We start from the raw sequence: 15,812 nt of genomic DNA, 5'->3' as shown, positions 1-15,812 counted from the left end.
TACGTAAAAGACAGTATTGACAGTCACCAAATAGACATTCCAGATCAAACTATTGAGTGTGTTACAATCAAACTATCGCCTCAGATTTCATTTATTGTACTTTGTGTATATAGACCACCAAATGCAACAAGTGATTTTTACACTTGTTTAACAAAAATTCTAAAAACATATGAACGAAAGGAAATATTGCTCATGGGTGACCTCAACATAAATTGGCTTGATAAAGGCAAGAGGAAACACCTAAAAGATATTGCAAACTCGATACAAATGACACAATTGATTAAAAAGCCTACTAGAATAACAAAAACGTCTCAAACTTTGTTAGATTTAATATTCACCAATAAACCAAACAGGATAGTTAAAACATACAACCTAATAACTGGACTATCCGATCATAATTTTGTTCTAATACCCAGGAAATTAAATAAATCAAGATACATAAACAAAGAACAATCAAATAAACAATGCAAAATCATATCCTCATATTCCTAAAAGAAATCAAGAACACCGTAAAATGATTTAAATGAAATTGACTGGGCCTCCAAAATTGATAAAGAAAGCGGAGTACATACATGCAACAATATTATAACTGCTATAAAGAATAAAATTAACAAACATATACAGCACAAACATAGAAAATCAAATAAAAAGAGTCTCCCGTGGTTTATTGAATCCCTTTGCGATACAATGAAACAAAGAGATAAAGCTCTCAAGGTTTCTCTTAAAACTAAATTAAACACTGATTATTACATTAATAAATCTCTGAGAAATAAAGTTACCATGCTGCTTCGAAAAGCAAAAGCGAATTTTTTCCTAAACTTAATCAAAGAGGCAAAAGGTAATTGTAAAAATCTGTGGAGAAGCATGGACAAACTATCGGGAAGGAAAAAAAATAAATCAGGAGCTTTTACAGCTCAAAATCAATGGAATTGTTCAAAATGAGAGCTCTATTTTGGCTAAACACTACAATGATTATTTCTTGGATTCTGTATTAGACCTGGCAGAGACTTTCCCTGAAGTGAACTGCTGCAGAGATGATCATGGGGATGGTAATGCGTCTTACTGTAGGTTGCAGAATATAGATGAAGACAAAATTTTCAAAATAATGTCAGATTTAAAAAATAGTAAAGCAAAGGATATATTCGGACTTGATACATCACTTTTAAAAGAACACAAAACTATTCTAACTTCTCCACTCACAATAGCTGTGAATCAATCTATAAATGAAAACAATTTTCCTTTGGCGTTAAAAAAAGCCGTAGTCAAGCCGATTTTCAAGCCAGGAGATAAACTCTGTGTCTCAAACTATCGACCTATTAGCATTCTACCAGCCATCTCCAAGATCTTTGAGAAGGTGGTGGCAGAACAGCTAGTAGAGCATCTCAACCACACTGATGCATTACATCCTTGCCCGTTTGGGTTCAGGAAAAGATACTCCACAGAGTCTGCGTGCTGCTACCTACTAGAAGACATCAAATCCAGTCTTGATGGTGGAGGTGTTGTAGTGGTGGTCTTTTTACCCTTTACATAAATGACCTACCAACTGTGTGTAAGAGTAGAATTATTATGTATGCTGATGATACGGTGCTATATGCACATGGTAAAACTGCAGAAGAAGTCGCTCACAAACTGACCAAAGAGATGAAGAAAGTTTCTTTGTGGCTGAAAAACTCATGCCTCACTCTAAATTTAGATAAGACTGTTTCTATGTTTTTCACAAATCGTTTTAAAATACAAATTTACCCTAATAGTTTAATTGATGGACAAATCATTTCAAATCAAAAACAGGTAAAATATTTAGGTGTCATATTGGAACCAAATTTAGGCTTTAAAAAGCATATAAAAAAAGTTAACAAATACAGTAAAATTTAATATGGCACAGTTCAGATACATTCGAAATTCCTTTACAATCGAGGCCTCAGGGCCTATCTAAATGCAATGATTGTTCCTAATTTTCGATATTGTATGACAAGTTGGTCACAGGCTACTAAAACTGCCCTCAAGTCACTTGAGTCATTATATAAAAGCTCTCTAAAGATTCACGATAAGAAAAGCAGATGATTCCATCACTGTCATATTCTTGTAAAATACCAGTTTCTCAGCTTTGAAAATCTGATAATTCACACCAATCTGTGTTTGATGTATAAGATCCTTTATGCAGGGTTCGTACACCTTTTCCAAGATCAAATTCAAAAACCTTTCAAGCACTTTCCAGGTCCATTTTCCAGCACCTTACACCACCGTAAATTATATACCAAAACATAGTCAAAATTAATATTTAGTTTTTTTTTAATCGCATTAAAAGAGATAATACTATAAACAGCGAAAATTGTTTTTCGAATAGCAGAAGGAACAGATATTTAAGAAAATCACAAGTTTTATTTTTCAAAATGTATCAGTGTCTAAGTAGACTTTGCTTACCATTTTACCTGCCTGAGTCAATGTAAAAACAATTACCCCAAACAAAATCACTCAACAGGTTCATTTCACTTTCAATTAATTTAGTGAAAATATAAAAAATGCAAACATTTGTCTTTGAGGTAGACAGTCAATCAGATTCAGCTCACTCACCTTTTTTTACAATACTGTGCAAATCAAAACAACTTGAGTTGTCAAACACAGAATTAACAACACAAAGTAGTGCAAAAGAATATGCGGCCAAAAGTGCTACATGTGCTTTATAAAGATTAGGTCAAAGGTTGCATTTTATGTATATGGTCTATAACCTCAAAGTTCATATTTAATTTAACAATCAACTCAACAAATAAAGAAATCAACTTAAAGTTGACTTCAGTGGACCTTATCCACTCCTGTTGTAAAAAAAACAAAGCAACAACAATAGAACAAACAACAACAAAACATACACCAAACAACACGGAATACTGCAACACAAAATCTGCAAAACTAAACAAATCAACTTAAGTGGCCTTTATAGCTCTCTGTTGAATAAAAAAAAAAATATGGTACCTTAAGGACCTATGAAGGGGAGTATTTGAGCTCCATCAGTTTGTCGTTTAGCTGTATTTCTACAGCCTCCAGACTTTTTTGTTTTTCTTTTGCAGCTCTCCGAAGACAATTTGATTTTGAGATGAAGCTGAGTTTTCCAACCGATTCAGCTTTCTCTGCATTACTATCTGCCCTTATGTCCTCCTCCATCCTCTTCTTTTTAGCCTTGATCTGACCTATCTCCTCCATTACTCCCTTCCTCTTCTGAGCAGTCTGCTCATCTTGTTTTCGACGTTTTTGGTCATCCAGATAATTGTGATATTTCTGTCTGGCAGCAGCTGCAGACAGAACATAGTCTCAACATAATCTTGTGTAGACTATGTTGAGCAGCCCTCCAATATGGTTCACATGGTCATGAATGATCCGCTGAGCAATCAGAGAATGCTCTTTCAGGTTCTCCACCATCACCTCTTTGTAAACTGAAAACCCTCTCTCAACAGAGGCTTGACCATGTGAGAGGACCAAGACGAGTTTTACTACCTCCCAGAGATGGTAAAACTCTGCCTTGTTTGATAAATGTTCATCATAGAATTCATCCAACCTTCCCATCTGTGGGTTGAAATTCCTGAAGGAATCTGATGCACACATCAGATTGTGGTCATAAAAGTGGCCAAACTCCCTCAGAATGTCATCACAGCTTTGTTCTTCAATGTGGCCAGATTCCACGAAGAGTCGTAAAACAGTGCTGAGTTTTCGGACACTTGTCTCTTTGCTTTTGAGAAGCACTCTTGGATCAAGGACAGACAGGCCTCTAACAAGCAGATATTTAAGTGGTGCCTTTTCAAACAGTTTGGACACCATCTTCAGTAAAAACAGCTTGCAGTTCTGTCTGAACTCCAGGCTCAGCTTCTCAGAGGAGTTTTGTTTCATGTGCTCTAGGACTCGCTCTGTGACAAATCCAATTTTCAGTTTGGTGACTTCTATGTGGTTGACTGTGTAGCAGAAATGACTCGAACCAGACAAATTAAAGAGTCGATCAGGGCTGTGTTTGAAACACGAGCCGAATTCCTCAGGATGTCATAAAACATTCTGTGCCACAAGTCTCAAGCAAGATAACCAACCAACCAAAGCTTTCACAGAACAGCTTTCAACATTAACACCACTAGAACAATTATTGACAATTTCAATTCGGAGAAGAGATTTGTCAAATTTGTTGTTCATAATTGAAATGCAACGCTGGACATGAGACCCATGAGAGTTAAACACTTCCATTGACTTCCCCCCACCTAACAGAACCAGACTGAAATTCCTAAGGGGGAAGGGGCTTTGAACCTCTGGTCTCCACAGAAGTCTTTGTCAATTGTACATATATATGGACCAGAATGAACTCAAAAAGACTTATAAATGAATCAGTCCATCGCTTAACTCCATATTCATTTATATGTAACCCACACATTTGACTATCATGTTATAATCACTAATTGTGTATGTCTTTTAATAACTATGGGATAACTTAAGGATTCATAATCATGTTTGGTATGTTTGTGATGGAAACTGCTTGCTTGAAATAGTACTGACAATCAATTATTTCTCAAATGTATCATAAATATGTTATAGGAATCATGTCCAAAATTATACCCTGCAAGAGCGGGAAAATTCGGACCACATGCTTGGTAAGATAAACATATGATTTATGATACCCCCGAGCCAAGACTATATCTGATTGGTCAAGACAACTTTTGAGGTGTGGCCAACAGGCCAGTTTAAATACCCAGGACACCATAAAATCTTGCGTTTACTCTCTAGCTTTGCTTCTGCTACTAGTCATGTTTGCTTTTAGTCTCTAGCTATGCTTCTGCTATTAGTCATGTCTGCTTTTAGTTCTAGCCTTGCTTTTGCTACTAGTCATGCCAGCTTTTAGCTTGGCTTCTTAGCTTTAGCTTTTAGCCATGCTGTTTGTCATCATTGTTCTTTGAGCGCGGTTCCAGCATGCTTTAGCCTGCACGCCTGCTGCTACTTAGCCACGATGAGAAGAAACACCACATAGTCTCGTCAAACTTTATTTCTTTTCTTTTCCGTTAGAGAGTTTCATGTTCTGAGTTAAGTTTTGTAACGCCGTCTGACCTCGTCTGCCCGTTCAACTTCAACCAGCGCACACAACTCTGCAACTTCAGCCAACGACCCACGGGCCTTCCCAAGACGTCACTTCAGCGACTACTGAACTTCCAGCCAATCAGCGACAATTTTACACAGGCAATGTACCTTCAGACATTTGTGCTGGTGTATCTAATATAATTTTAACCTCATTGAGGAACTCAATGCGAGGGTTGATTAAGTGATTGATGGCTGTTCATGTCTATGCAATTTAACGTATTGCTGTAAACTTGGGATTCCACATTTCCATTCTCTTAAACTCATCTTTCCCTTACTTTCGATCTTCCTGCAACTTGTGTGAATGTGTGAGTGCGTCTTAGATTTATCTAATAAATCCTTATTCATATTGAAAAGAGAAGTATCTTGTGTTTTGTGCTTACAAGTTAATGTCTTAAACTGCCGATCTTGTTACTGTGCTAATTGATAGTGTTTTCACTATAGTTTGGATATTAATATCCAGCGCAGATTTGATGTTAAACGGCTCGTTCAGTGAATCGCAGGGCGTCTCAGTGATCAGCCGTGAAACAGTGATTCTGTTCAAATTCCCTTTAAAATCTTAAATGATTCCCTTTGAGCTAAATTGACCTGTTTCCCTTACAACTGTGTTAGCATAGTCAACTTAAAGAAGCTGTACAGGAGTAGTTGCATCCTTCATGACACTGGGCTTGACAAACTTCTCCATTAGACTTCCTCAGCATATTTGTGAGATCACCGCACATAAACGGCAGCATGGGTTTGTCCGTCTGGTATAACTTTAAAAATGGTGTGATTTCCTTAGCTACCATTAGAAAGAAGTTCAGCTTTGCTGGGAAGAGGGTATCTTGCACAACCATCTCAGCCGTCTTGAAAGACTTTGTAAGTGGTCCTTTTACAGTTTTCATTTTAGCAGCACTGATGTATATTTTCAGAGAGGGACAAATCTGAAGGGCACGCTCAGCCACCTCCACATTTTCCAGCCACCGATGACTACAGAAGTCAAGAGGGAAGGATGTGCAACCAGTGACTTCTGTGTAGTCCTCCCTGCGAGCTGGAACATCCTTGATTAGCCATTTAAGGCTTGACAGAGCGTTTCCCAGCTCCCAGTCTGTGGATGCACAGCCTGCTCTGAAGGAGTTGTGTAGTATATGCAATCCACAACTTCCAACATTTAACATTTTCTTGCCTGTTTGTTTGTCAATGTTCTGCTGGGCCAGTGAGAAGAGCTTCAAATTCACATTTGGGCCATCCATCGACAGCTGAATCAGGTTCTGGAAGCCTATATCTGAACACACACTGTCAACCTTCTCATGCATTTGTTCTGCAGTGTGATGACCCATAAAAAATGATGTCAGGTACCTCGAGTTTACTTGGTTACCATCCCAAAATCGTATGTGCATGTCAAGCTGGCTTTTCTTAATTTCCCTATTTAGACTTTCATCAAACAGAAGTACATATTCAGACTCTTTCTTGGCTTTGGCCTTCATTAGTGAAGAGAAATGAGGAGCAATCCCAAATGTGGTGAGGTATGCTGCTTTTCTCTCCCCACAAGTAAACTGCTTTGGAATGTCACTGTAAGGAAACATGGTTCTGAAAACATCTGCTGCATTCTCGCATGATTTGTAGGAATAGTGGCTCATAACGACTTTTGTTGCCCAGCATATTTCTGCTTGAAGTGTTGGATTAGAGCTGACAAATGATTTTATGGTGCTTGCGGTCTTGCTGGTTGCCTGATGTGGATTAGAAGACTAGACTGGAGGAGTGGATGTGGATGGTAGAGGGGCTACTCCTCCGGCTGCTTCCACTGCAAGGTCCCTGCTGGTTGTATTGCTGGATGTAGCTGTGCTTTTCTGCCCAAAAAAATCACTTACTACTGGACCTGTATTCAGATGACTTCGCATCAGGTCTTGATGTTTTTTCCTATACAACAGGAAAAATAGGAGGGAAATGTTATTTTTTGTATTAGGTTTTGTTTATTCTCAATACAATTATCAGTAAGATGCTGAAAATGACAGTTGTCAGTTAACTATGTTGTTGTATAAATGCTGAATTATCACCTTTAAAATGTTTAATCTCTTCATGGTTCATAACAGACATGGGGACTTGTGACTTGGTGACTTGGACTCGAGTCGACTTGAGTCGCTATTTTTAAGACTTGTGACTTGACTTGACAAAAAATAAAATACTTGAGACTTGACTCGGACTTGGAAGTTAAAGACTCGGGACTTGACTTGACTTGAGACAGGATGACTTGAATGACTTGAGTGTTAATCACATTATGTTTTCAGTTTGAATATAAAATATATAAATTATTTTTTAAAAATAAAATTGATTACTCAGCTGGAGCGCAGGCTGAGAATCGCGTTGTCATGTCATGACATCATCAGTCATGCCCTCTCTACCTTACGCAGACCACGCCCACTTAGATCAGATATCACATCACATCAACATCTCAGCTTGAGGGGTACTGAGGGTCATCGCTTTTGTCGTCAATAATTCGCGCCTAAAAACGCGTGGAAATCGCTAGTCGCGCCGCTTTCTCCTTGTTTCCAAAGCGCTCGGGCAGTTGCGCCCCTGAGGCGTCGAGCGTGTCTCACCGCGTGCGCGTCGCGACCGCGTTGCTTCCATTATGGGCGCGCATACCGGTGGCGCATACATGGTGGGATAGGCCACATCGTGCTCGGCTTGCAGACAAGACTCTCGAATTTTATATTTTGCAAGTGCAATACCTTGTAATAGAGGTAATGGCTTACGGATGTACTCTGAGAGAGAGATTGTGTGTGTGTGTGTGTGTGTGTGTGTGTGTGTGTGTGTGTGTGAAAGAGAGAGAGAGTGAGAGAGAAACACACTCATGCTTCACCTGATGAAGGAAACCCAAACTGAGTCTGACTCCAATCATAACCCCAACATTCAGAAACTAATTGACAAAAAGCTGAAGTATAATTATGATGAAAAAAATGAATTTGAGCTCCAAACCAAACTCCAGTGTTATTCGGCCCTAAACAGAACCACAAAACTGGCAAATTACTTATCACTCAAGCAATTAAAAGAAAGACAAATCCTTTCAAAATATCGACTCAGTGATCATGATTTGGAAATAGAGATTGGTAGACATAAAAGATCCTGGCTACCGAGAGAAGAGAGACTGTGCAAACACTGTGAGCTGAATCAAACAGAGGATGAGAAACACTTCCTTCTGGTCTGTCCCAAATACAGCACTCCGGGGCGCTGGACTGGGGGTAAAACCAGTACTGATTACCAGGGCCCCAAAGGAAGAGAGGGCCCTTGAAAAGTCTGGAATATATATTTTCAAGGGGAGGGGGGCCCATTAGGACTGCCTATGCATAGGGCCCAGGATCTTGTGCAGCGCCCCTGACAGCACTACAAGAGAAAACATTCTTCCCACAGTTTGAAGCTTTGAATCCTTCATTCTTGTCTCTAAATGACTCGGAGAAACTACTCTATATACTTGGAGAGAATGAGACGGCAGTCACAATAGCTACTAAATATTTATACACCATACACACCATACGAAAGGGATAATTTATTGTATTCAACTGTTTTATTTTATATTCTTAATTCTATATAATTACTATTATTAATATTAGAAATATTATCTGCTGCTGCTATTTTTATTGTATTTTATTGTAATCATATTTTATTCTGTATCTAAATGCTAAATTTGGCAATACTGTAACTCAAATGTCATGCCAATAAAGCAACTTGAACTTGAACTTGAGAGAGAGAGAGAGGAGAAATGTAAGAAAGTTTAATGTTGTATGTAAACTGTGTTTGAGGGGAAGTTGTGGCCTAATGGTTAGAGTCGGACTCCCAATCAAAAAGGTTGTGAGTTCGAGTCCCGGGCCGGCAGGAATTGTGGGTGGGGGGAGTGCATGTACAGTTCTCTCTCCACCTTCAATACCACGACTTAGGTGCCCTTGAGCAAGGCATCGAACCCCCAACTGCTCCCCGGGCGCCCCAGCATAAATGGCTGCCCACTGCTCCGGGTGTGTGTTCACAGTGTGTGTGTGTGTGTTCATTGCTCTGTGTGTGTGCACTTCGGATGGGTTAAATGCAGAGCACAAATTCTGAGTATGGGTCACCATACTTGGCTGAATGTCATGTCATGTCACGTCCTTTGTGTGTGAGAGAGAGAGAGAGAGAGAGAGAGAGAGAGGGGGGGGGGGGTGTTCAGAGAGGAGTCTGTTGGATGTTTACCTGTTATTTGTTTTATGGACTCAATGTTGAAAATGTAAAACATTTCTGTTGGCAGAAGTGAAAAATAAATAATTTTATGAAGTTACAATTTTGTTTGATTCCATGATGTATTTTACTGAACATGAGTATTTACAATGCAAATCCAAATTATTTTAATTTACTGTTACTTATATCTTGTCTTTAACTTTATTAAGATCAGATTCTTATGGAGGTAAATCAGTAGCTAAACTCGAGAGGTTGAAGATCTGATTGTGAGAACTTGTCATATTAATATTTGTATTTGTAAGTTAAAATTTACACTCACAGCTCTGATGTGAAAAGCTGAATCTTTCAATTTGCACACACAGACAATGATCAAAACACCCGTGTTTTGAATTGGAAGTTGTAGATTAATAGTCACAAATGTGTAGAATGACATTCACACAAAGAAAATGACATACACACATGTTTACGACATATTTACTTTTGCACTTTACGTCAGTTTCGCTGCACAACGTCAAGTCGGCACTTACAACCTCTCAGATCTGGAAGTACAAGTTCAAATCCTAGCGCTCTGGCTTTTGCTACTCTTTTTGCGGTATTCTTGTTGCAAAACTCACTTGTGAACTTGTATATGCAGATGTGAGAGAGCAGAGCTGTGGGCGGGGCTTTGGTGCGAATGAAGACATTTTATTGGTCGATGCCCGACCAATGAACAACGCCAACTGTTTTCACTGAATATCCTTAGCTTTGACAGGATTTTAAGACACTGCATTCATTTTGCCATTCAGGTATTATCTAGTAGACAAATAATGCAACATATTTTATATGTATATATGAGCGAATGTCATTCTACACATTTGTGACTATTAATCTACAACTTCCAATTCAAAACACGGGTGTTTTGATCATTGTCTGTGTGTGCAAATTGAAAGATTCAGCTTTTCACATCAGAGCTGTGAGTGTAAATTTTAACTTACAAATACAAATATTAATATGACAAGTTCTCACAATCAGATCTTCAACCTCTCGAGTTTTGCTACTGATTTACCTTTATAGATTCTGCAGGTAAAATTACAATAATAAGGTGACTTGACTTGGACTTGACTTGACTTACTACAGGACTTGACTTGACTTGACTTGACATAACTTGTGACTTGACTTGACTTGCCCAAGAAAAAAATACTTGGGACTTACTTGAGACTTACTTGAGACTTGCACATGTGTGACTTGGTCCCATCTCTGGTTCATAACATAACATACAGTAAGACAAGCTATGGAGAGTAGCACTGAATGGAAGGATTTGAGCCAAATGACATGCAGCTGGGTCATTCGGTGTCAAATCAGACAAAATCCAGGAAAACAGTTGCTGCACTCTTAGATTTTGCTCAAAGTTTATGCTACCATGAATGTCATAGGCATAGACAATAGCATGATATTGTCTACACTGGCGGCGCGATGTGATGTGACACAACAAATTCCCAACAGTAAACGGATTCCCTGTCCTTTTTCTGATGTAGTCCAAGTGCTTTGCAATGACCGGTTTGTAGCCTTCAGTGTAGACAGCTTTTATCTGTTGCGGTATTATGTGATGCAATGTGACAACAATTGCTTCTGGTGTACACACAGTATTAGAAAGCAGGTAGGTAGGTGCAGTGCAGCTCACTAGGTTTTGGGATAGACCCTAATTTCTGTTTTAAGCCTTCACAAACCAGCATTTGTGGCAAACAAGCAGTTTATTTGAAATGTTATCATCATAATTCAAGACAGATTGCAAGGAAGTCTACGTTCTGCAAAGACAAGCCCAAAAATGTATGGTAATCATAATTGTATTGTTGCTTTATACCTTTCTTACTACTGCAGTCATTTCATTTAAGATAGAGTTCTGCTGCTTGAAGCCACACCATCCTCCATCAGGTCTATCTGTCTCATTCTTAGACCTTGGGAAAACCTGAGGGAAACCAAAAGAAATGTTAATAATGATTTAAACATTAAAACAATATGAAAACTATACAACTAAAAAAAAAAAAAAAAAACATATATATATATATATATATATATATATATATATAGGGTAATACATTTAGCAATACATGTATTTATATCCAGGGGCGCCATAACGGCCCTGAACGCACCCCGACAAAATGTATTATGGTCTAAGAATCTGACATGTTTTTATAATTTTGACAAAATACATATCGTCTGAAAGGTCTCAAGTCTCGAGTCTTTTCAAGTTATTTTTGACAGAACTATACTGACAAATAAGTTTTGTAATTTGTATCGGAAAAAAATTTAAAAAATGCTTGTGGTATAGCTTTTTATATTACAAGGGTTACTCCACCCCAAATAGGTGGGAAGTTGTGGCCTAGTGGTTACTCAAGTAAAGTCAGCTTTATTGTCAATTCTTCCACATGTACAGTACATACATACAGAGAATCGAAATTGCGTTACTCTCAGACCCTCGGTGCATACAGATAACACTAACAGTAGAGCCTAAAAATCTAGATCAAATATAAAATATAATATACAACTATACAATCAGGGTATGTAAAAAAGAAATAATAAAAATAAAGTTAAATAAAGCAGCGCAAGGCACATGGCAGATAGAGTGCAGACCAGTGAAGTGAACAACAGTGCAGATAAAAAGCGTATTCAGTCTGATTAAAGTGAAAAAGGGCTCAAGAGCAGTTATTTTATTTAAACTGACTGATGAGGTGGTAGAATGACGTCAGTTCCATGCTGAATGAGGTAGGGAGCAGACCAATAGTGCACAAAGTGACTGGTGCATGTCTTCGTATGTTATTGGGGGGGGGGGAGGGGTTGGGAGCACGGAGCGAGACAACAGAGATCCAGTAACAACTATCTGACAGCTAACAAGACAAACACAGGACTATTTGTAGACCCACAGAACAGGACACACCTTCCGCTGATCTGATTGCTCGTCAGATAGACAATCAGACCTGAGCAGTAAACACCGAATGAACCGACAAATCTGTGTACTATGACAAAACAGGAAGGCACTTCATTTACAGCGATATTTTTGACTTGCTTGCAAATGATTGCACAGATACTATTTAACCTGAACTGAGATGATGAAATCACTGAATTCAATGATGAACTGCCTTTAACTGTCATCTTGCATTATTGACACATTGTTTATATACATAGTTATATATATACAGTACAGACCGAAAGTTTGAATACACCTTCTCATTCAAAGAGTTTTCTTTATTTACATGACTATGAAAATTGTAGAGTCACACTGAAGGCATCAAGGGCTATTTGACCAAGAAGGAGAGTGATGGGGTGCTGCGCCAGATTGCCTGGCCTCCACAGTCACCGGATCTGAACCCAATCAAGATGGTTTAGGGGTGAGCTGGACCGCAGACTGAGGGCAAAAGGGCCAACAAGTGCTAAGCATCTCTCGGGGAACTCCTTCAAGACTGTTGGAAGACCATTTCAGGTGACTACCTCTTGAAGCTCATCAAGAGAATGCCAAGAGTGTGCAAAGCAGTAATCAAAGCAAAAGGTGGCTACTTTGAAGAACCTATAAATGACATATTTTCAGTATTTATATGTATATATATATATATATATATATATATATATATATATATATACAGTACAGACCAAAAGTTTGGACACACCTTCTCATTAAAAGAGTTTTCTTTATTTTCATGACTATGAAAATTGTAGATTCAGACTGAATAAGGCATCAAAACTATAAATTAATCCATGTGGAATTATATATGGAATTATATACATAACAAAAAATTGTGAAACAACTGAAAATATGTCATATTCTAGGTTCTTCAAAGTAGACAGGTCATCTGGCACAGCACCCCATCACTCTCCTTCTTGGACAAATAGCCCTTGATGCCTTCAGTGTGACTCTACAATTTTCATAGTCATGAAAATAAAGAAAACTCTTTGAATGAGAAGGTGTGTCCAAACTTTTGGTCTGTTCTGTATATATATATATATACAGAACAGACCAAAAGTATATATATATATATATATGTGTGTGTGTGTGTGTGTGTTGTATATAAACACTGTATATGGGGTAATACATTTAGCGATACATGTATTCGTTATCCAGGGGTGCCATAACGGCACGGAACGCACCCCAACAAAATGTATTATGGTCTTTTAGAATCAGATATGTTTTTATAATGTTGACAAAATATCATCGGAAAGGTCTGAGACTCAAGATTCCATATTTGGTTATTTTTTGACAAGCAATACTGACAAAGAAATTTTGTAATTTGTGACAGAAAACTGCATAAAAAAAAGATGGCACCTGGTGGCTGCTTGTGGTATAGCTTTTTATATTAAAGGGTTACTCCACCCCAAAATGAAAATTTTGTCATTAATCACTTACCCCCATGTAGTTTCAAACCTGTAAAAGGTTTTTTCATCTTCTTAACACAATTTAAAATATTTTGGATAAAAAACAGGGAGGTACTTCATTTACAGTGATATTGTTGACTTGATTGCAAATGGTTGACACAGTTTTCCTAATTAATGTTGATCAGTTGCTTTGACACAATCTTTTTTGTTTAAAGTGCTATATAAATAAAGGTGACTTGACGACTTGACTTGTGACTGTCTCATAGACTGCCAAGTAACAGTGTCAAGGTCCATAAAAGAAATGAAAAACATCGTCAGAATAGTCCATCTGTCTCCTCCGTGTCACTCCACATCAGTGTAGCGCCATTTTGGTGAATCTGAGCTGTATGCAGGCAGCGTTTTCTATGTATATTCATGCTTTGATTTGAAAGAAAACATCCTGTGTCATGGCTGACACAGAAGAGCGTACAGCTACGTTGATGTGGAGAGACACAGAGGAGACAAATTGTTGAATAAAGTTGTTATTTTTTGTTTTATTCGAAAACAAAAAGTATTCTCGTCAATTCATAACATAACAGTTGAACCACTGATGGCAGATTGACTATTCTGATGATGCTTTTCATACTTTCCTGGACCTTGATAGTGTAACCTACTTGGCAGTCTATGGGACAGTCACAAAGCTCCCTGTTTTCATCCAAAATGCTTTAAAACGAGTTTGGAACGACATGGGGGTAAGTGATTAATGACAAAATTTTCATTTTAGGGGTGGAGTATCCCTTTAACTTCAAATTTGGAAAATAACTTATTTAGACACAAGACTTTAATTTTATAGTAATTTTGGATTCAAAAATATGACAAAATATTTATTTTATATGAAATACAATAAAAATGGTACAGTGCATTTTCTTTAGAGTAAATTTAAACTTGTATAACTTTTCGATACTTTAATATTTTGAAATTTTTTAAATTCTGCAGTGATCTGAAGATTATCTTCTTTAAAAAGATTCCAAAGCATTCATGAATTATAACAATTTAAGTTTGGATAATGCACCTTTTCAAAAATGGGGGGTGACACTTAAGGGGTTAAAGGTTTGCACACTCAACTGTTAAAGGGATACTCCACAGTGTTTTCATATTAAACTATGTTTTTCCCTTACCTAAGACGAGTTGATACATACCTCTCTCGCGCATTTCTAAGCGTGTAAAATGGATAACTATATTGTGTGGCGGAATACCATGGCAAGTGCTTGTAAGCACTTCGTCTTGGCGCAGTAATATCTTCACTAGAGGGAGCGGGGGCCGGTGAGAGGATTTTTCACGAGTGAAGATATTACTGCGCCAAGACGAAGTGCTTGAAAGCACTTGCCATGGTATTCCGCCATACAATATAGTTATCCATTTTACACGCTTAGAAAAGTGCAACGTTTTGTTTTGTGTTACCGTCCTAGGTCGAGTTACACTACGCGAGTAACTGTATTTAAATAGGGAAAATGTGGAGGTGTTTGGTAGCTTCTCTGCTTGGCCCATATTGAATGAATGGGCTAAGCTAAGTGCTTTCAAAGTGTCACCGCGCGCCAAAGCGATTGAGTGCATGCACTGAGACGAGAGAGGTATGTATCAACTCGTCTTAGTTAAGGGAAAAACATAGTTTAATATGAAAACACGGTGGAGTATCCCTTTAAATAAAGCTTTGTGTTCGTGTACCCTACCTCTCTCATTTGGCACAAATCCAAATATTTCATAATATTGGCATATTCAAGATGCTCCTTTGTGTGTGTGTGTGTGTGTGTGTGAGTGAGTGCGCCGGCGTAAACACTTCTGCAGTTTCCTTATTCAGGAGCACTTAAAATACTCCTGTCTATTGTCATAGAGATTAATAATGAATCACTGTAAGGGTCTGCTTTTGTGTGCACTCACAATGAAAACAAAACATTGTGTTTTTTTATAAAATAAAGAAAACAAACTGAATTTCGCTTTCTGCCATTTGAGTTTCCTTGCTGTGAACAAATTAAGCATGTCACAATAATTAACTGAAACTTAGTATTAGGGCTGTAGCTATCGTATATTTTAGTAATAGAGTATTCTACCAAAAATTACATCGATTAATGGGGTAATCGGATAAAATGTGTTTTTGCTTAATTAAAGTGCAATATTAATTATGCAAGAGAAAATAAGACTCCTGGGTCTCT

The sequence above is a fragment of the Carassius carassius genome, chromosome 2 (assembly GCF_963082965.1).
Source record: "Carassius carassius chromosome 2, fCarCar2.1, whole genome shotgun sequence".
In the NCBI taxonomy this organism is placed as follows: Eukaryota; Metazoa; Chordata; class Actinopteri; order Cypriniformes; family Cyprinidae; genus Carassius; species Carassius carassius.
This window is presented reverse-complemented; position numbering follows the sequence as displayed.